Raw genomic sequence first — 15,552 nt, forward strand, 5'->3', positions numbered from 1 at the left:
GTACGGATCTTTCCGTGAGCGAGTGGTTGTATATCTATGCTAAATGTAGAGCTATTTTATCAGCATACTCTGAGAGGAACTTGACTGGTATACAATCTGGACCGGAGGCCTTGTCTTTATTAAGTGATTCAGTAGCACGTCGTGCAGTGGTCGTAATGTTTTAGCTCGTTATTGTATGTGGATGTAGGAACTTTGTTCAAGACACGGCCGGGGTCACGCTCGGCCTCTTCTAGCGACAGCTACGAGAGGTGTACTTGACGCTAGACGAGCGCTCCAACACTCAGTTACCGGCTGTCGATTTTCTCTAGTACGTACACGTATCATTCCTCGGGCGATGTAGAATAGCAGTGGGGAATTAGCGCAGGTGTAAGAAACAGTGGCGAGGTGCAGACAGCGTGCCAAACAGGCTGATAGCTATCGCCTTGGGAGGCGTCGTCGTAAAGAGGGTGCAAGGTCGCGGCGTGACGCGGCGAGTCACACCTCGGCACCAAGTAAACGCCGTGACGGGCGCCTGCTGTATGCTAGACTGCCCTCTCCTTCTGCCGCCTCTAAGCAAGCGTGGCGAGACGTGGTCGATAAGGGTTGGCGACCAGGCTCAAAACTAAACTGTCCTCTGCCACCACTGTGCTCATGTATTCCTCGTGTATATGCTAGCAGCTTTACTACAGCCGACCATACACTGCATTATGACCACCTGCTTAATAGCTTCTTTGTCCATCTTTGGAACGAAATACGGGCAATCAAAAAGTCAGTATAAATTTGAAAACTTAAACCACGAAATAATGTAGATAGAGAAGTAAAAATTGACACACATGGTTGGAATGACATGGGCTTTTATTAGAACAAAAAAAAGTATTGCCAGACGCATGAAAGGTCTCTTGCGAGCGTCGTTTAGTGATGATCGTGTGCTCAGCCGCCACTTTCGTCATGCTTGGCCTCCGAGATCCCCAGACCTCAGTCCGTGCGATTATTGGCTTTGGGGTTACCTGAAGTCGCAAGTGTATCGTGATCGGCCGACATCTCTAGGGATGCCGAAATACAACATCCGATGCCAATGCCTCACCATAACTCCGGACAAGATTTACAGTGCTGTTCACAACATTATTCCTCGACTACAGCTATTGTTGAGGAACGATGGCGAACATATTGAGCATTTCCTGTAAAGAACATCATCTTTGCTTTGTCTTACTTTGTTATCCTAATTATTGCTATTCTGATCAGATGAAGCGCCATCTGTCGGACATTTGTGAACGTTTCTATTTTTTTGGTTCTAATAAAACCCCATATCATTCTAAGCAAGCGTGTCAATTTGCACCTCTCTATCTACATTGAGCCGTGATTTATTCAATTTTCAAATTTATACTGACTTTTTTTTATCACCCCGTACTTCACAAATTCTGTCACACAGTCAACAAGGGTTTAGAAAACATCGCTCCTGTGAAACACAACTAGCTCTTTATTCATATGAAGTTCTGAGTGCTATTGACAAGATATTTCAGACCGCTTCCGTATTTTTGGATTTCCGGAATGCTTTTGACACTGTACCACACAAGCGGCTAGTAGTGAAATTCCGTGCTTATGGAATATCGTCTCAGTTATGTGACTGGATTAGTGATTTCCTGTCAGAGAGGTCACAGTTCGTAGTAATTGATGGAAAGTCATCGACTAAAAGAGAAGTGATTTCAGGCGTTCCTCAAGGTAGTGCTATAGGCCCTTTGCTGGTCCTTATCTATATAAACGATTTTGGAGACAATCTGAGCAACCGTCTTCGCTTGTTTACAGACGACGCTGACGTTTATCGATTAATAAAATCATTAGGAGATCAAAACTATTTAGAAAAAAATATCTGAATGGTGTGAAAAGTGGGAGTTCATCGTGAAAAACGAAAAGTGTGAGATCATCCACATGAGTGCTAAATGGAACTCGTTAAACTTCGGTTACACGATAAATCAGTCTAATCTAAAAGCCGTAAATTCAACTAAATACCTAGCTGTTACAATTACGAACAACTTAAATTGGAAGGAACACATAGAAAATGTTCTCTGCAGAGCAGACAAGCCTCCGAACCCCACGTTCTATGAAGAGTCGTAGACTTCCAACAATTTAGCACCGGGTGGTAGTTCCACTGTCCTCCTACCTCTTTCCGTAGATACCCACGACAACAGCACGCGAGCCGGCCGCGGTGGCCGTGCGGTTCTGGTGCTTCAGTCCGGAACCGCGCGACTGCTACGGTCGCAGGTTCGAATCCTGCCTCGGGCGTGGATGTGTGTGATGTCCTTTGGTTGGTTAGGTTTAAGTAGTTCTAAGTGCTATGTGACTGATGACCTCAGAAGTTAAGTCCCATAGTGCTCAGAGCCAGTTGAACCAATTTTTCTAACCAACACACGGCGATCACTGGCACCGAGACAGAACCAGCTTTCATTAGAAATCACAACAGACCTCCACCCTGTTCTCCAATGAGCTCTCGCTTGACATCACGTAAGTCGCAAGTGATGGTGGTTTGAGTAAGTGGAATGTACGCTACAGGATATCTAGCTCGAAACCGTCCTTCAATTAACCGACTTGCTACAGTTCGTTTTGTCACTGTGGTGCCAACTGCTGCTCAGATTGCTGCTGCAGATGCAGCACCACGCGCCAGAGCCATTCGCGAAACACAAAGGTTCACATTGTACAAAATGGTTCAAATGGCTCGGAGCACCATGGGACTTAACTGCCGAGGTCATCAGTCCCCTAGAACTTAGAACTACTTAAACCTAACTAACCTGAGGACATCACACACATCCATGCCCGAGGCGGGATTCGACTCTGCGACCGTAGCAACAGCGCGGTTCCGGACTGAAGCGCCTAGAACTTCTCGGCCACAAGGCCGGCGAACACAACGGTCTTCTCTCCCGATAGTGCCACGTGGCCGTCCAGAAACCGGTCTTCTTGTTATCGTACATTCCCGTGACCACCACTACCAAAAATAGTGTACAGTGGCTACATTCCTAGCACCTCTTTCCGCAGTATCGCAGCTAGTCGTGGCGCAGTTACAAGACCTCTTTCAAACTCAGTCTTTTCACATTAAAGGCATTGTTGACTAACATGAACTCCTGACGTGCAATCACAAAGGTTACTAACGTTCAGGTCCGTTACAGTGTTTATTTGAAGCACACCTGATTTACTTCCTCATAGAGATGCTACTAGCGCTAGTCTTACACGACGGGCGCATAATAGGAACAGACGTTATGTTTAGATGTAGAAACTTTCGTTTACGTCGGACAACTCTTTCTTTGTGTTGCGATTTTTTTCCGTCAGTGTAATACGATAAAATTTTATAACATTACATTTTATAGAGTGTTAGTGTCGGAACCTAGCGAACACACTGATTCAGTCATATAGGCGTCAGTACCGGCTTTCAACCCTATGTGGAAGGGCAGTTGAAGGTAGCGGGCCGCCCGTAGGTGCACCGTGATCAGATTGTCGCGCAGCTCGTGACGGAGGTGGGTTTCGCGATGTGCCCTGCCTTTGGGGGGTATTTTGTGCTCCATTACACTAAGTGTGTGGCGTGCGGGCCACACAGCCCTGCCAGTGATGACCCAGGGAGCGTTCGTCAGCTACGGTCGCTCCTACTCTGCAACGCTGCCTCCATCCTCCCCCTATCTTCAGCCCAGCTGCCCTACAGCCAGTGACAAGTTTCCGTTGGTTACGTACGCCGTACACAGTCTTAATTAAAACAGTATCTCAATCCATTAGTCTGAGGTGACACCGACGAGTACTCCTGTTTAAGAGGAACTGCAGCTGTCAATTCTTACGAGAGGCGTTTGAAAAGTCGGTGCAAAGTCCGAGAGATGGCACCACAGGCGCGTATCGACATCATGTTTAGTTAGTAGCATCTTTGGAAACAACGCACACCAATTTTTCAGGCATATTGCTCTATTTCTTTCTGTTTGGCTTTCGTGTGTATCAAGGAAGCCTATTTATTCTCAAAAACTGGACGAAAAATAATTTCGTGTGGTGATTAAACCTTACTTTATGAAGGGCAAAACGCCTCAGGAGACTAAAGAGAAGCTTGATAAATATTACGGTAACTCTGCACCTTCGATTAGAACAGGTTATAGTGGTTTGAAAATTTTTGGAGTGGCCATATGGGCACAAGTGATGCTGAACGTTCTGGTCGCTCTGTGGAGGTTACGACTCCAGAAATCATTGATAAAATCCATGATATGGTGAAGGATGACAGAAGAGTGAAGGTGCGTGAGATTGCTAGTGCAGTGGGTACCTCGAATGAACGGGTCCATAATATTTTGCACAAACATTTGGACATGGGAAAGCTATCCACAAGATGGGTTCCGCGATTGTTCACGCTTGACCAAAAAAGGTAATCGTGCGAAGTGTTGCAAGGATGGTTTGCAGCTGTTCAGGAAGGTTCCGCAGGACTTTAAGTGTCGTTTCGTGACTGTGGATGAAACATGGATACATTAATATACTCCTGAGACCAAACAACATTCTAAACAGTGGGTTACCAACGGAAAATCTGCACAAAAAAAGGTGAAGAGCATTCCTTCGGCCGGAAAGGCTGTGGCGACTGTCTTTTGGGATAATCCTCATCGACTATCTGGAAAAGGGTGAAACTATTACAGGTGCATATTATTCATCGTTATTGGATCGTTCGAAAACCGAGCTGCAAGAAAAACGCCGGCGATTGGACCGCAGCAGTTGTGGTCGCAAAATTAATGGAAATAGGATTCCAGTTCGTTTCAAATCCCCCCTATTCTCCAAACTTGGCTCCCTGGGACTACTACTTGTTTCCCAATTTGAAGAAATGGCTGGCGGGGCAAAGATTGTATTCAAACGAGGAGGTGATTGCAGCAACTAACAGCTATTTTGCAGACTTGGACAATTGCTATTATTCGGAAGGGATCAACAAATTGGAACAGCGTAGGATGAAGTGTATAAGTCTAAAAGGAGACTGTGTCGAAAAATAAAAAAGGTTTACCCCAAACACGTAAGTAGTTTTTATTTTTGCGCGCGGACTTTCCAAACGCCCCTCGTACTTCTGGTAGTTGTCCACGAACAGCAGAAACTGCGCAGCGTAGTTACACCAGCAACGTACCACCGTGTTTCACGAAGCACATCGGCGACACCTAGCCGTTTTGTCCAGAGATTTTGCCTGCAATGAAACAGTCCTTGTGACCGATCTGACTGCGTGCTCCGTTTTGCTTCCAGTGGACGCAAGCAGGAGCGAGCTGGACAGGCGGCCGTCGCCCGGCGCCGCACAAGACGACGTCTCGGACGGCCGGCTCTACACGCAGTGGTAAGTCGCTCGCCGGCCTCTTCTTTGTCTGCATCTACATCTACATTCATACTCCGCAAGCCACCCAACGGTGTGTGGCGGAGGGTACATTACGTGCCACTGTCATTACCTCCCTTTCCCGTTCCAGTCGCGTATGATTCGCAGGAAGAACGACTGTCTGAAAGCCTCCGTGCGCGCCCGAATCTCTCTAATTTTACATTTGTGATCTCCCCGGGAGGTATAAGTAGGCGGAAGCAATATATTCGATACTTCATCCAGAAACGCACCGTCTCGAAATCTGGCGAGCAAGCTAAACCGCGATGCACAGCGCCTCTCTTGCAGAGTCAGCCACTTGAGTTTGCTAAACATCACCGTAACGCTATCACGGTTACCAAATAACCCTGTGACGAAACGCGCCGCTCTTCTTTGGATCTTCTCTATCTCCTCCGTCAACCCGATCTGGTACGGATCCCACACTGATGAGCAATACTCAAGTATAGGTCGAACGAGTGTTTTGTAAGCCACCTCCTTTGTTGATGGACTACACTTTCTAAGGACTCTCCCAATGAATCTCACCTGGCACCCGCCTAATCAACAATTAATTTTATATGATCATTCCATTTCAAATCGTTCCGCACGCATACTCCCAGATATTTAACAGAAGTAACTGCTACCAGTGTTTGTTCCGCTATCATATAATCATACAATAAAGGATCCTTCTTTCTATGTATTAGCAATACATTACATTTGTCTATGTTAAGGGTCAGTTGCCACTCCCTGAACCAAGTGCCTATCCGCTGCAGATCTTCCTGCATTTCGCTACAATTTTCTAATGCTGCAACTTCTCTGTATACTACAGCATCATCCGCGAAAAGCCGCATGGAACTTCCGACACTATCTACTAGGTCATTTATATATTTTGTGAAAAGGAATGGTCCCATAACACTCCCCTGTGGCACGCCAGAGGTTACTTTAACGTCTGTAGACGTCTCTCCATTGATAACAACATGCTGTGTTCAGTTTGCTAAAAACTCTTCAATCCAGCCACACAGCTGGTCTGATATTCCGTAGGCTCTTACTTTGTTTATCAGGCGACAGTGCGGAACTGTATCGAACGCCTTCCGGAAGTCTAGGAAAATAGCATCTACCTGGGAGCCTGTATCTAATATTTTCTGGGTCTCATGAACAAATAAAGCGACTTGCGTCTCACACGACCGCTGTTTCCGGAATCCATGTTGATTCCTACAGAGCAGATTCTGGGTTTCCCAAAATGACATGATACTCGAGCAAAAAACATGTTCTAAAATTCTACAACAGATCGACGTCAGAGATATAGGTCCATAGTTTTCCGCATCTGCTCGACGACCCTTCTTTGTCTCATTACGTTCCCCTCGTTGTCACGTGACATTTGGACGGAAGTAGCACACATTCATCACACGCTGAGTTTGAGTAAGCCAGATCAGTGCTCTAAGGATACGAGATGGTTGGCTCTTTCGAACCAGAAGGTAACACCCCCGACAACACTCTCTATGCGATAACTGTGATCGCCTGTTACAAAAACGGTGCACCTGCTAGAGTTTTTTTGTGTATCGGACACGATTTTTCTATGTGCAATATAAGCCCGCCCGTTTAGCCGAGCGGTCTAACGCACGGCTTTCCGGAGTGGTAAGGAGCGCCTGGTCCCCGGCGCGAATCCACCCGGCGACCTTGTGTCGAGGTCCGGTGAGTCGGCCAGTCTGTGGATGGTTTTTAGGCGGTTTTCCATCTGCCTCGGCAAATTCGGGCTGGTTTCCCGTATTCCACCTCAGCTACATTGTCGGCGATTGCTGCGCAAACAAGTTCTCCACGTACACGTACACCACCATTACCACGCAAACATAGGGGTTACACTCGTCTGGTATGAGACGTTCCCTGGGGGGTCCACCGGGGTCCAAACCGCACAGTAACCTTGGGTTCGGTGTGGGGCGGCGGAGGCGTGAAGTGGACTGCGGTAGCCATCGTGGGGTTGTGGACCACTGCGGCTGCGGCGGGCACGGAGCCTCTCCGTCGTTTCTAGGTCCCCGGTTAACATACATACATACATACATACATACATGTGCAATATAGGTTATCATGCTTGTTTCAAATGAGAAAATCATTTTTCTGTATCACGTCGATTTTTTGAAGATATCGACAAAATTTTATTCATCACAGAACATTGTTTGTCGAATTTTTCATAGTTTATCGTTATTTGTCATGTAACGCCGTTTATTACCTTGGCTGAAGCCGATGTTTGCAAACAATTTTCGCTCGCTTCTAAATATTTTAAGTGTGGTTACCAGCAACTTGGGTCACATTGCAGAAGGGATAACAGTGTTCACATGTGACGAATAAGACTCGGCCGCTAGATTCTTTTGTGAATAAACTCGATTAATGCGTTTCTTTAAACGACACTGCGGGTACTGCCACCATCAGATCACAACACTGAATTTATAAAACGAAGCTGGGACTGCTCCAAATAAACTTATATGTAATTCACGTCCCGCTTAGGATTAGGTTCTGTTGTAACTGAAAACGCACGGTGTTTCACGTATTCTTGAATTTTTTCCGCTTTGTAATAGATAGCACTGTAATAGCCACAAACAGATCACTCACAATTTTAGACGAACAGTTGGTAACAGATACGTTTTTAAATTAAAATACAGAACGTAGGTACGTTTGAAGATTTTACTTCGGTTGTTCCAATGTGACACATGTACCTTTGTGAACTTATCATTTCTGGGAACGCATGCTGTTACAGCGTAATTATCTGTAAATACAACACTAATGCAATAAATGTCCGTCAACCTCAATGCATTTGGCAATACGTGTAACGACATTCCTCTCAACAGCGAGTAGTTCGCCTTCCGAAATATTCGCACATGCATTGACAATGAGCTGACGCATGTTGTCAGGCATTGTCGGTGGATCACGATAGCAAATATTCTTTAACTTTCCCCACAGAAAGAAATCCGGGGACGTCAAATCCGGTGAACGTGCGGGCCATCCTTCTACGACCAATCCACCTGTCATGAAGTATGCTATTCAATACCGCTTCAACCGCACGCGAGCAATGTGCCGGACATCCATCATGTTGGATGTACATCGCCATTCTGCCATGCAGTGAAACATCTTGTAGTAACATCGGTAGAACATTACGTAGGAAATCAGCATACATTGCAACATTTAGATTGCTATATATAAAATGGGGGCCAGTTATGCTTCCTCCCATAATGCCGCACCATACACTAACCCGCCAAGATCGCTGATGTTCCACTTGTCGCAGCTATCGTCGATTTTCCATTGCCCAATAGCGCATATTATGCCGTCTTACGTTACCGCTGCTGGTGAATGACGCTTCGTCGCTAAATTGAACGCGTGCAAAAAATCTATCATCCTGTACACGACGTTCAAAGTCGTTGCCATGCAATTCCTGGTGCACAGAAATATGGTACGGGTGCAATCGATGTTGATATAGCATTCTCAAAACCGACGTTTTTGAGATTCCCGATTCTCGCGCAATTTGTCTGCTACTGATATGCGGATTAGCCACGACAGCAGCTAAAACACCTACTTGGGCATCATCATTTGTTGCAGGTCGTGGATGACGTTTCACATGTGGCTGAACACTTCATGTTTCCTTAAATAACGTAACTATCCGGCGACCGGTCCAGACACTGGGATGTTGTCGTCCATGATACCGAGCAGCATACATAGCACACGCCCGTTGGGCATTTTGATCACAATAGCGATATATCAACACGATATCGACCTTTACCGCAATTGGTAAACGGTCCATTTTAACACAGGTAATGTATCACGAAGCAAATACAGGCGGAATGTTACGTGATACCACGTACTTAAACGTTTGTGACTATTACAGCGCCATCTATCACAAAGCGAAAAAAGTGGTCCAACTAAAACAGTCATATTTCTTTACGTACTACACGAATTTGTAATAAAAATGGGGGTTCCTATTTAAAAAACGCAGTTGATATCAGTTTGACCTATGGCAGCGCCATCTAGCGGGCTAACCGTAGCGTCATCTGGTTTCCCCCTTCACGCTAGACGAGTTTCGTTCTTCGTAGTTTTTTCGTTTGATGCTTATTTCGTGAGATATTTGGCCCGGTCACTATCAGTGGACCACCCTGTATATTCCATGAATTTTTGGGACGCCACGAGGAATTCTTCGAAGTCACCACTGAACGCTTTAGCACTGCATTCTTCTCTGATGTGTTGGATGGTTTTCTTAGGCGCGCCGCAGTCACATGCTGGCGAAGACAACAGCCCCCATTTGAAGAGTGAGTCAGCACATCTTCCATGCCCAGTTCTTAATCGGTTCAGAATTGACCAGATCTTGCGGGGCTGGTCAAAAACAGGAACTGCCTCAGTAATACAAGGCATTAGGTGTCAAGTTGTTGGGGCACTATGGAGCCATTCTCTTCTCCAAGATGTCAGACCCAGTGAGGCTGTCGAGAGCAAGAGGAGGATGTCTTGAACGAAGCCTCTTGATACTCAGATCATGTATATCGATGTGTACCGGTACTTCAGGGTTTGCTTCGATCTTGTTGTATTCCCTGACCAAGGCTGCTTCTCGTCGTATTTTGGGGGGCGATATATAACTCCGGACAGGTAGCCATAAGTTAGGAATAGACATAAGTGTTCCTGAAATAATTCGCGTGCTGTTGTTAAGTTCGACATCGATTTTGCTCTCATAGTACTGTTTAGCCATACGGGTACACAGTATTCCGCAGGGTATACCAGGCTCAGCGCAGACGTTCTCAGAGTTGATGCCGTTGAGTTTATGGATGAGGTTGTTTCTTGTTCTCACCGTGAGAGCTGCTTTTGTAAGATGTGATTCAAAAGACAAGGTTCTGTCTAACGTGACGCCTAGGTACCTTGGCTCCTTGTTGTGGTTGACGCGGGTGTCGTCGAGGTATCCTTCCAAAGCTCTGTCGGCTTCTCTGTTATTAAGGTGGAAGCAAGTTACTTCCGTCTTCGTGGCGTTAGGCCTAAGCCTCCATTTACGGAAGTATTTAGTGAATAAGATATTCGGTTCAATCGGTCGCAGCTCGGGTATTTTTGAAAGTGGCCTGTTCGCTATAGGGCTTTTAGTTATTGACTTTCAGTGGTTAGAAGTTTAACACTGTCTGGCGTGTCAGAGCGTGGCTGCTGACCTTATTTGGACTGACGTTACATGCGCAGCAGTTCAGAGGATTAATGCGGGTGCACCAGTAAACGTTTCCGATTAAATCTGTGGCAAGTACGTCGCACATCGCCCAGAGCGCTTGGGTTGTGGACGCGGACCCTGTGTGACATCGGTCGACGCTACGGAAGCTTCGAGACGCGGAGCAAAGGGAAGTTTCAAGCTACCGCGTATGGTTGCTGTCCTGCCCTGCTGTATGTACGTGGAGACATACGGAGCCTGTGACAGGCCAGTGAAGGGACCGAAAGAAGCCAACGTGACACTGTGTGTGTTTCTGTGTGTGTAAGAGAGAGAGAGAGAGAGAGAGAGAGAGAGCATGGTTCTGTCGGGACTTTGGGACGACGTCACGTCGGCGGCGGCCGTAAAAAGCGACGTGCGCGTAAAAGCGCTGCCTCTGCATAATCGCGTGACGCACGGGCCAGGTGGCACCTGCGCATGCGCGGCCGGCGACGTACTCCTGGGTCTCCGCAGTGAGACTCAATCACTCGCTCACTTCCAGACATCCTAACCGCCGCAACGCTGTCCCGCTTTAGCGGCGTCAGCTTCTCTCTGTGTTGCAACGATACCTTTCAAGGTCCATTGCGTATCCTGGGAAGCTGCCAACCACACCTAAGTTCGTACAACCACCTGCAGACTGTTTTTCGACTGTTGCATTCTCGAATAGCAAGTGGAGAAAAAGGAACATCTCAGTTTGTATGAACACGTCGTCTGTTTTTCGGTGCAAGCTCTGATCTCTCTTCTTTTTACGACAACGTTCAATGAACGTCCCTATCTCATTGGGAGTGAGCATAATATTTCGGCCATCAGAGAGGAAAGCTAGCGAGAAAACTTCCGTGCAAAAATCTTGCAGGAAATAAAAACGTGTTTGTTTTATTGACTGACACGCCAACTCGCAGTACGAACAGCTACACAGAGTGATTCCGTGATGCTGATAAATACTTTCAGGGATGACGGAGAAGGGTAAATGTATCAATTTGAGGCAGAGACCCTGCTCCGAAACGACCGAGTTGGAAGCGAAAGTCGGTCTCATTCCACTGTCATTGGACATCTTCCACTGCAAGCTCTTTGATTTCCGTATTTTGGGTGGAGATGGTATCGACCAAAAGAAGAAAAAATTAACTAGTAAACATGGCCTCTAAAATGCACACCTTAAGAGCTATGAGCACTTCTACATCTAAGTGATTACCCTGTTAGTCACAATGAAGTGCCTGGCAGAGGCTTCAGTGAACAAACTTCATGCTGTCTCTCTACCGTTCCACTCTCGAACGGCACCCCGGAAAAACGAGCACTTAAATTTTTCTGAGCGCGCCCTGTTTTCTCCTATTTTATCGTGATGATCATTTCACCCTATGTAGTTGGGTGCCAACAGAATGTTTTCGCAATCGGAGGAGAAAACTACTGATTGAATTTTCATGAGAAGATCCCGTCGCAACGAAAAACACCTATGATTTAATGATTGCCACTCCCATTCACGTATCATATCTGTGACACTATCTCCCCTATTTCGCGATAATACAAAACGAGCTGTCCTTCTTTGTACGTTTTCAATGTCATCCGCCAGTCCCACCTGATGCGGATCCCACACCGCACAGCAATACTCCAGAATAGGGCGGACAAGCGTACTGTAAGCAGTCTCTTTAGTAGACCTGTTGCACCTTCTAAGTGTTCTGCCAATGAATCGTAGTCTTTCGTTTGCTCTACCCACAATATTATCTATGTGATTGTTCCAGTTTAGGTTATTTGTAATTGTAATCCCTAAGTATTTACCTGAATTTGCAGCCTTCAGTTTTGTATGACTTACCGCGCAATCGAAATTTATCTGATTTCTTTTAGTACTCTTGTGAATATCTTCACACCTTTCTTTATTCAGGGTCAATTGCCACTTTTCGCACCATAGAGATAGTTTATCTAAATCATTTTGCAAGCCGTTTTGATCATCTGTAGACTGTTAAGTGTAAGAGATGTGTGTGTCATAGTAGCAAAGATGAACAAGTGCTCACGGCTCTTGAGGTGTGCACTTCAGAGGTTTTTTTTTTTTCTCTTCTTCTTCTTTTGGTCCATACTAGCTCCTCTCACAATATGGAAATCAAAGAGCTTGCAGTAGAAGATGTCCACTGACAGAGGAATGAGAGCGATTTTCGAGTATAACTTTCGACTCGCTCATTTTCAGATGAGCATCTCTACCTCAAATTGAAACATTTATCCTTCTCCATCATCCCTGAAAGTGTGTAGCATCATTAGGGAATCACCACGTAGAAGAAACAGAGGTCTGAAAAGGAATTGCTGGACGTCTTAAGTGGAAATAATTAGTCACAAGCGCGATGCGCATCACCAAAAAAATGCTATAGCCTATACAGCGAAAGTAATGCCAAAATTTTGATGTAAAACATTGTTTAAAATGATTTTTTCATGTATCAGTACCTTAGTCAATGCCAGTAATGTACTACAGGCCACTGAAGATACTCGCAAAATAAGAAAACGGAAGGAAATGCACATGTAACATACTGAAGCGCCTTACACAGCAGTAGTGATTTCTGGCGTTCCCCAAGGTAGTGTTATAGGCCCTCTGCTGTTCCTTATCTATATAAACGAATTTGGAGACAATCTGAGGAGCCGTCTTCATTTGTTTGCAGATGACGCTGTCGTTTAACGACTAATAAAGTCATCAGAAAATAAAAATAACTGCAAAACGATTTAGAAAAGATATCTGAATGGTGCGAAAAGTGGCAGTTGACTCTAAATAACGAATAGTGTGAGGTCATCCACATGAGTGCTAAAAGTAACTCAAACTTCGGTTACACGATAAATCAGTCTAATTTAATAGCCGTAAATTCAACTAAATACCTAGCTATTACAATTACGAACAACTTAAATTGGAAGGATCACATAGAAAATGTTGTGGGGAAGGCTAACCAAAGACTGCGTTTTATTGGCACGACAACTAGAAAATGTATCACACCTACTAAGGCGACTGTCTACACTTCGTTTGTCCGTCCCCTTTTAGAATACTGCTGCGCGGTGTGGGATCCTTACCAGATAGGCTGCACTCAGGACTGTGTGGCTCGTCCCTGCTGAGGTTCGAGTCCTCTCTCGGGCATGGATGTGTGTGTGTGTTTGTCCTCAGGATAATCTAGATTAAGTAGTGTGTAAACTTAGGGACTGATGACCTTAGCAGTTAAGTCCCATAAGATTTCACACACGTTTGAACATTTTTTACCAGATAGGATTGACGGAGTACATCGAAAAACATCAAAGAAAGGCTGCACGTTTTGTATTATTGCGAAATATGGGAGAGAGTGTCACAGAAATGATGCATGATTTGGGCTGGACATAAAAGAAAGGCGTTTTTCGTTCCGACGGAATCTTCTCACGAAATTCCGATCACCAACTTTCTCCTCTGAATGCGAAAATATTTTGTTGACACCGACTTACATATGGAGGAACGATCACCAAGATAAAATAAGGGAAATCAGAGCTGGTACGGAAAGATGTAGGTGTTCATTCTTTCCGCGCGCTATAGGAGATTGGAATAATAGAGAATTGTGAAGGTGTTTTGATGAACCCTGTACCAGGCACTTAAATGTGAGTTTCAGAGTATCCATGTAGATGTAGATGCAGATACGGGATCTTAGGAACCTGTGTGATCTAAATTACATTCTGAAACAATAAATCTGTGGTGATAAATGAATACTTCAGCCGGTTCGACGTCATAGATGTGCAATGCGTGCGGGACACAGCTGCAAACTGCTTGCGTTTCGAGACGAACACCTGCCCACCGCAACGAGCTTCGTGACACTGGCGGTCTTCTGTCACGTTTGATGACTGGCTGTCTTCGACAGCGTTATTCATTACAGGAACTTGCAGACCTACATTTAGTGCACGCTGCATCAAGATGTAATGCCCGGAAAACCGACAGAAGGTACAGAGCCCCGCAGGTGTTATCGTAATTGTAAGAAATTTTTAGGCATGAGCAGAAACTGAGATACGAGAACGAACTCTTTTCGCTACGGCACTATTGTATAAAACATTCTGAGACTTCTTGCCTCATAAATTCAGGGGGACACCTCGAACTTCCGACGATTACGTCTGGAGCAAGTGGCAAATGAGCGTCAAAAGTGCTACCGTGGTGGCCTTATACAGGCCAAAGACTGTTTCTGATTGGTCGGTAATTACGTCATGCTGTCTGCAGTTGGCGTCAACGTCTGCGCTGGTGGCGCCACCGTTCCCGCCGTAGCGTAAACATTGCGACACTATCTCTGGCTCTTCTCTGCATCGAGAGCTCGCTTCCATGCACCGTTAAGATTATATCCGCCGTCACGGTTCAAGATTTTGTCACACAATCTTATTTCTACAGCCTCTTCGACTATAGAGTCCTAGTGAGTGAAGCCTGGAACAAAACTTTCGTTTCGCCAAATAGTATTTTAGGGTTTGTTATGCTGTCCTCAGCAACCGCAGATTTCTCCAGTTCTCGGTTTTTAATATGCCTCTGATATTCTGCACGGCGGTCGGATACGGTGCGAATGGACTGACTGACATTCACAAGGGCTGTTCTAAATCCCAGGAATTTTGAGGCCGAGACTGTCCTTAACAGGGCGTTGCGTTGCTATTCACAATATATGTAAATGACCTTGTGGATAACATCGGAAGTTCACTGAGGCTTTTTGCGGATGATGCTGTAGTATATCGAGAGGTTGTAACAATGAGAAATTGTATTGAAATGCAGGAGGATCTGCAACGAATTGACGCATGGTGCAGGGAATGGCAATTGAATCTCAGTGTAGACAAGTGTAATGTGCTGCGAATACGTAGAAAGATAGATACCTTATCATTTAGCTACAAAATAGCAGGTCAGCAACTGGGAGCTGTTAATTCCATAAATTATCTGGGAGTACGCATTAGGAGTGATTTAAAATGGAATGATCATATAAAGTTGGTCGTCGGTAAACCAGATGCCAGACTGAGATTCATTGGAAGAATACTAAGGAAATGCAATCCGAAAACAAAGAAAGTAGGCTACAGTACGCTAGTTCGCCCACTACTTGAATACTCAGCA

The 15,552-nt window shown here is 45.4% G+C and overlaps 1 long non-coding RNA gene across 1 annotated transcript in view; it reads left to right on the plus strand.

Annotated features, from left to right (window-relative positions):
- The window catches only part of LOC126273076 (uncharacterized), a 292,705-nt gene that overhangs the window by 218,458 nt on the left and 58,695 nt on the right, over nt 1-15,552 (plus strand). Inside the window, exon 4 of the long non-coding RNA XR_007549302.1 lies at nt 5,209-5,296. This is a non-coding gene — a long non-coding RNA (uncharacterized LOC126273076). The remainder of the gene's footprint in view (nt 1-5,208; nt 5,297-15,552) is intronic.

Source organism: Schistocerca gregaria, chromosome 5 (assembly GCF_023897955.1).
Source record: "Schistocerca gregaria isolate iqSchGreg1 chromosome 5, iqSchGreg1.2, whole genome shotgun sequence".
Lineage (NCBI taxonomy): Eukaryota > Metazoa > Arthropoda > Insecta > Orthoptera > Acrididae > Schistocerca > Schistocerca gregaria.